Raw genomic sequence first — 6,583 nt, forward strand, 5'->3', positions numbered from 1 at the left:
TCAAGGCAAAAATAAAGATGCATCTTGAACGGGTAAAACGATGCAGTATGATTTTGTTTTTAAAGAGCAGATGTTTACCTCATCTTAAGCCTTTGCTACTCTGTGAGCTCATAGTTACAACTGGCTAATCATGAACCACTGCTTTTCTTTTTTGTTGTAGCTGAGAGCTCCACCTCCTGCTCACAAGCAAAAACCTCACAGATGGAGTGTGACATAAAGTTCAGCTCACTCATATGCACACATGCAGTTTCTCTTTTAAATGTACACTCACTTCATCCATCCCCCCCCCACAGAGTGTCAGCAAAACAAATCCCTTCCCAGCCTGAGGAGTCTTAAGGAAATGCATGTTTACAGCCAAAATCAAATAAGTTCTCACTGGACTGAGAAACACAGAAAGGCAGAGAGTAATATGAGTCGACCGGTGTAACCTGAGCAGCACCTAGGCAACATGCTTAAAGTTGGTGGGCTGTTAATGGCGCACAAGGCTCAAAAATAATAATAGACAATCAATGCTATTCAGAAATTCCTGCTCCAACCTCTGATTAGTAAGTGCTGGCACAAGGAGGACGACACAAAACTATGAGCTATGACTGATTATGTGTTCTTAACCCTAAGGAAGACGCAATATGTGAAGTTTTCATTAGTCCTGGGAATCATTATGCGTGGCGGAGGATACACTAGTAAGACTGGAGATCCTCTGTGTGTGTACTGATTAACTGGCCAAAAAGGTACAACAATTAAGAGGAGTTTAGGAATGATTGAAAAGTAATTTCTCCTCTAATGCAAAACAATCTAATTATTACACGTCTAAAATACATAAAATGATACAAGCCTAAAATTAGTGTCGAGTTCTCAGATTTTAAAAGATTATGCTGTATGTTTGATCATTATAAAGTTTCGGCATTTACTAAACCATGTTAATGCCAAGTTCATAAGCACATCTTTGATACCAAGATGTGGTTATAGTTTTTGCAAACAGCTTATAAAGAAGAGCAAGTTTTTCCTTAGCAAATATGAAGAAGGCAAAGTGCGTGTTTAATCATCTGCTATGTGTCTAAATCTGGAAAAGAAATGCCTCCTCACTTAGGGTATTATTTATAAAACAAGAATCCCTTCATGTCTGTGCTGTCAGGTCACATTCTGACTAGAAAAGAAGAAAATCATCCTCCTCAGCTTGCTGCCACCGCCACCGCTGCGGCTGCCAACGCATGTCACGGACAGCCACCGCCCCACCATCGACCTGTGGGCTCAGATTCTTCATGCTTCCCCCTGCAGGGAATCTGCATTGATCTTAGTCTGGGCTCACTTTTGCCGACATGAAATTATGCTTTGCAGAGAGCAACATGAAACCTTTCACTTCAACATAAAAAAAATATCCATAAAACGATACGGACCCAATTAAAATGTTCCCAGTTGATATGAAAACGGCTATGTGCTTTGCATTCAGTAAACATCGTCTTCTAAGTAGAAGGTAGAAGGAAGAAGAAGCATGCAATTCCTTATTTATTTTAGTTTTTGTCCACCAGAGGAAGGGGTGTAGGCAAAGAAACAATTTGCATACCAGATTCATTTTTGGTATAAGCTTTTAAAGAACTGCATTGATTTGACTAGGTCATTAAGCATTTGGCCTTTGACATTTTTGAGCAATACACTCAGACGTTTGCAGAATGCCACAGGAAAACCATAGGAAACTACATTTGTAAATTTATATCCGTCTTTCCACAAACTGTCATCTCTGAATTCCCAATATTTACTCAACAACATTCCTAATATCAGCTCGGCATCACATTGAAAAAAGTTTGATGTGAACACTGTTTCCTGCTGAACAGTTTCCTGTGTGAGTTTGTGCATCATTGAGTCTGCGTACACAGGTCTTATTTGACAGATGAGGAGGACTTTGCAACGTTTGGTGATTTTAAACCTGATTAAATAAAGATCAAATGTTGGGTTTCTCAAGGCTTTATTCAGTGCATATGTGCCCTTTCTAGCGCGAACTGTTAAGAACGACATAATCCCTTACAACACTTTTGATGATAACAGCCTTATATTTCTGTGTTGCTACATGACCTCAGGGCCTTGCAGTCACCGAGTCAGTTTGATAGATCCATAAGCAGATGGGGCAGAATTTCCTCCCACTTACTGCAGATAGAACTTAAGCTTTTGCTTCCTAGGCAGGGTTACAGAACAGCAGCTGGTTACTCACTGAGGACAGCTGGGAGAATGCGGACTTAAATATTACTGTCTGCACAAAGTCAAATCCTGAATCAGTATTTTAAAAAACATTGGCAGAATAAAGGATTTACCTCCAAAACAGTAAAACTTGAGCATGCACTTGTTTTTAGTAGATAAAAGTAATATCTTCTTTACTTTTCCAAAGTGCTTCTTCTAAACTCCTAAACGTCATTAGGAAGATGGATCACATCACAGCAGTCCTTAAATCACTGCATGGCTCATTGGATTTATAAAATAATCTACTTTAAAATCTTGTTAAGGGACCAATTAGCACACCATGATCTTAAGTGATTTTTTTTCTTGGTTTCTTTGTTCCTAAATTTGGAAATTAATTCCCAAAAGTCTGGGAAACTTATCTCAGTAAATTGCTTTATGTAATGATTTTTGTCATTTTAAAGTTGCATTGTTTCTTTTTAAGTGATGTGTTATTTTTATTTTTGAATTACTTGCTCTTAATGTAATTTCAATTAACTTTGTTCCTTATCGTGTAAAGACTTTGAATTGCCATGTGTATGAACATGATTCAATAAATCTGACTGTAAAACAAACTTAATGCAGATTTACACTTGCAGATGTTATAAAAAATATTTCAGTTGGCTAAAGACAACTTTGCAGGACCCAGTGATTTTCTTGCTTTTTCAAAGAGGCTGAACAACTGGAGTACATCTGCTGCTCATTTTTTTCAATATTTGAACACCAATAGTTTTGCTAAAAACTCACAAACAGCTTCAATCTTAGAAAATAAACATGGAAAATCTCCATCTTCCCCTTTTCTATTTAGATCCAATTGAGCTGACTGCTTCTGGGACATCTCTGGAACTTCTGGTAAGTTATTTTAAAGCTGGAAATTAAAGGAAAAATTGTTCCTTGTATTTTCTCAGTCAGTACCTCAACTTTGCTATGGGTCTATTTCTAGTAAAAGTTCCCTTCACAATTCTAATTCTGTGACCACTGTTGTTCATTTAAGACCATGCTGTTGATTTTACAAAGAGAAGCTGCAGTCTTACTCTCATTGTTAATCCGGCTCACAAGTCAATAGGTTTCGTCAGACAAACCACTGCCCTTGTTGAGTTCTCAGGTTGCCACCACAGCAAACCACAAACGAATCAAAATAACAAGCATCCAAGGATTTCACCATGTCACAGTTAGAACATCAAGTTGTAAGAGATTTCTCTGACTCACATCCAGGAATGGGCTTGAACTCCTGATCAAGTCAGAGTCTGATTTATCTCAACAAGGATTGGTGATTTTTATGTCTGCTGTACCCCAGCGAGCCATAAAGCTTTTACAAATATATTTACAATGTAAGTGAGATTATATTGGGTGCTGCAGTTCCCCAGTTTGTCTGTCATGCCATATGACCTGCCCTGCCTGCTTTGCAGAAACCAGCTGGAACCTTAGTCTAAGTTTTCTGTATGTTTTTTTCTGCACATGATAACCTAGAACCAACATGAAATGAGTCATCATCGAGTCACGGCATACTGTTACTGAAAACAGTTAACTGGAGAAAGCCATGAGTTTATTGAGGAAGTTAATTTTAAGTCAAATATAGCTTTGGAAAAAAAATATCAAGCTATGCATGCACCATGATTACTTTCTTGAGCTGCATATTACTCCTGCGGGAACTAAATATGTGTTACTGTCAGGAGAAAAAGGTAGAAAATCATTATCAAAGTAGAATATGCGTTCTGAAGAGGTTATTTTGAGCCTATATTTTAGGCAGATAAACATTCCTGTTCATAAATGGTTGCCATCCTACCAGACTTAGTTTGAGATTGTCTGCAATGATTTCACTTTTTTAAATGTGCAAAGCTGGCAGTCATAGTCCTAAAGACTTGCAGTTGTAATGCCAGTAAACAGTGAGAATGAGGGACTGAATACAAAGGAAAAAACACAATTGTCATATTTTTGTTTGGTAAATATTTTAAAAACCATGCAATTATTTCATTTGAAATTGAAAATATGTGCACATATGTTTTAATTATAGAACAAAATGCAAAAAGGTTCAACTGGTACATACACTTTTTCCCATGTTTTGATATACTAATCCTGTACATTAGGGACTTTTCAAACATAAACAGCCCTTGCAACACCATGCTGTCTGCATGTCTGATTCTGAGAATGAAATTCCAGCCCATCATTCAGATGCCACTCTATCTCATGCATACACAAAGAAGCTTCTGCCTTAGAAGGACCAACATGGCTTCACAGAAAGTCATTTAGTTTAGATGATATCAGGACGTCAGTTGAACCACATTGGAAGGAAACTTAATTTACAAATGATACAGTCCAGACTCCTACCAGCTTTAACACACTGGACTTTTCTATTTCCTTCTTCCTCCAGTTCTGTTCATGCCATTCATACCAACTCTTAACTGTTGCTCGTTCAGTTGCTCCATCCTGCTACTTTACCCTTTGTTATACTTTCTATTGTTTTATTTATCAGTGAAGACAATATCAGGTGTCGTTTGGGCAGCATCTATAGCAGCTGTCACAAACATATGGCAAGAACTCAGAATTCACATGTAATCCTGGTGAACATAAAAGAGCTTGTGATTAAGGATGAGCTCAATGAGACCTGTGGTGTAAAAGCTTTGTGTAGGCGTTAAGGGTATTGTTTCATCCTCTGCTGTTACCTGTAAGTCTATATGCTGAGCAGCAGTAAAAAAAAATAAATAAATACACAGTCTGCATCAAAGTCTTAAGCCCTGCAAGGAGGGGGATCAGTGGTTTAAAGGAATGTGGATTAGGAAGGAAATGAAAAGAAAAGAAATAAGAGAGAATAAATGCAGGAGATAAAATGTGCATGAAAACATGTTAAAAATGTAAACAAGGGTGCTCCAGATAAGGAAGTAAAGGATGAGGAAGATCAAGATTAAATATAAGTCAAAAAAAACAAAACAATCTTTCCCAGGTCTGGTCCAGCTGAGTCATTCACTGCGGAGCAACTGCAGAGTAGTGCCACCCCTCGACATTCCTGCATTAATTTCACAGCACAGGCTCGGTTAAATTATAGAACAAGCAGAGTCACCGTTACCACTGTAGCTATGAGGCTGAATCTCTGACGATGTCTAATAAATAGAGCATAGGGTATGCTAATTTAATAATCAAAGCATGTTGCAATCCTGAGGCAAAAACACACAAAAAACATTCAAGTTACTTTATTTTATTTCATATATATATATATATATATATATATATATATATATATATATATATATATATATATATATATATATATATATATATATATATATATATATAATTTAAAGCAAAATAAATTAATTGATACAAATGTAAAAAAGTACAGAGCCCTGTTCTTACTTATGTTTGATTGCTTGGATGATTTGTTTTAGGTCAAACAACTCATCTATCTGTTAGCAAATGTGAGATGGACGTCTGTGATTCATTCATGAGCTATTGGAGTAATCTTGGTAGGATGACCGCTCATGGGAAGGGTCACCACTATTCTGTATTTTCTCACTTTGTGGTTAATGGTCCTCATTGTGGTTCACTGGAGTCCCAAAGCCTTACAAATTGCTTTGCAACCGTTTCCAGACTGACGCTAGTGATTTTGTTTATGATGACACTGTAGCAAAAACTGAAGCAATCTGTAGAGGGGGAAATACTCACAGGACTGCATGTAGTCTACTTTGACTTTAAAATGTAATTATCTCTTTTTGAGACTCTTATAAAATGTAATGAATAAGGTTTTGAGAATGGCTGTTACATTGCCTAGGGTAACACTTAGTAACACAATAAGGTTGAAACAATGCTCTTGCTGTCCCTTACAATCCACAGTGCAAAATTATCTGGCATGTTTTGTGTCATCATGCAAAAGTAATTGCAATTTAAATAGTTTGGCTGTGCAAGTCCACTGTTGTGTGCAGCCTCCCAGCTTTACCAAGCCACAGTGATAAAATAGAGCTAGATTAACAACCCAAACAGCCAACCTCTGCCATGGGACTAGTGGTTTGTTAGGCAATTTACAGCTTCAATTAATAAAGACATATCGCCAGAGGCTCTACATAAACACTGCAAATCAATCCCTTCTATATGCTTGATTTGTTGTGAAAAAGAGGCAAGACACGGAAGTAAGTTGCTGAAGTGTTTAAACTACTAAATAGCATGTAGTAAAAATGTGTTTTCAGCATTCTTAAACATCAGAAGAGTGTTTTAAAACTCTTTACCTCATGCGTAAAAATGCTTTTGTTGTAAAGATGTGAGAGCTACAATTTAGAAGTAGTAGTGAGATAAGCAAGCACATTAAAAATAAAAGAGATGACGCTCAGCCAAACAAATTATGCAGCCAGACGTTGCAGTTTGACATTCTTGCACTCTCACCATCACC

This window comes from Poecilia formosa, unplaced genomic scaffold (assembly GCF_000485575.1).
Source record: "Poecilia formosa unplaced genomic scaffold, Poecilia_formosa-5.1.2 Scaffold38, whole genome shotgun sequence".
In the NCBI taxonomy this organism is placed as follows: Eukaryota; Metazoa; Chordata; class Actinopteri; order Cyprinodontiformes; family Poeciliidae; genus Poecilia; species Poecilia formosa.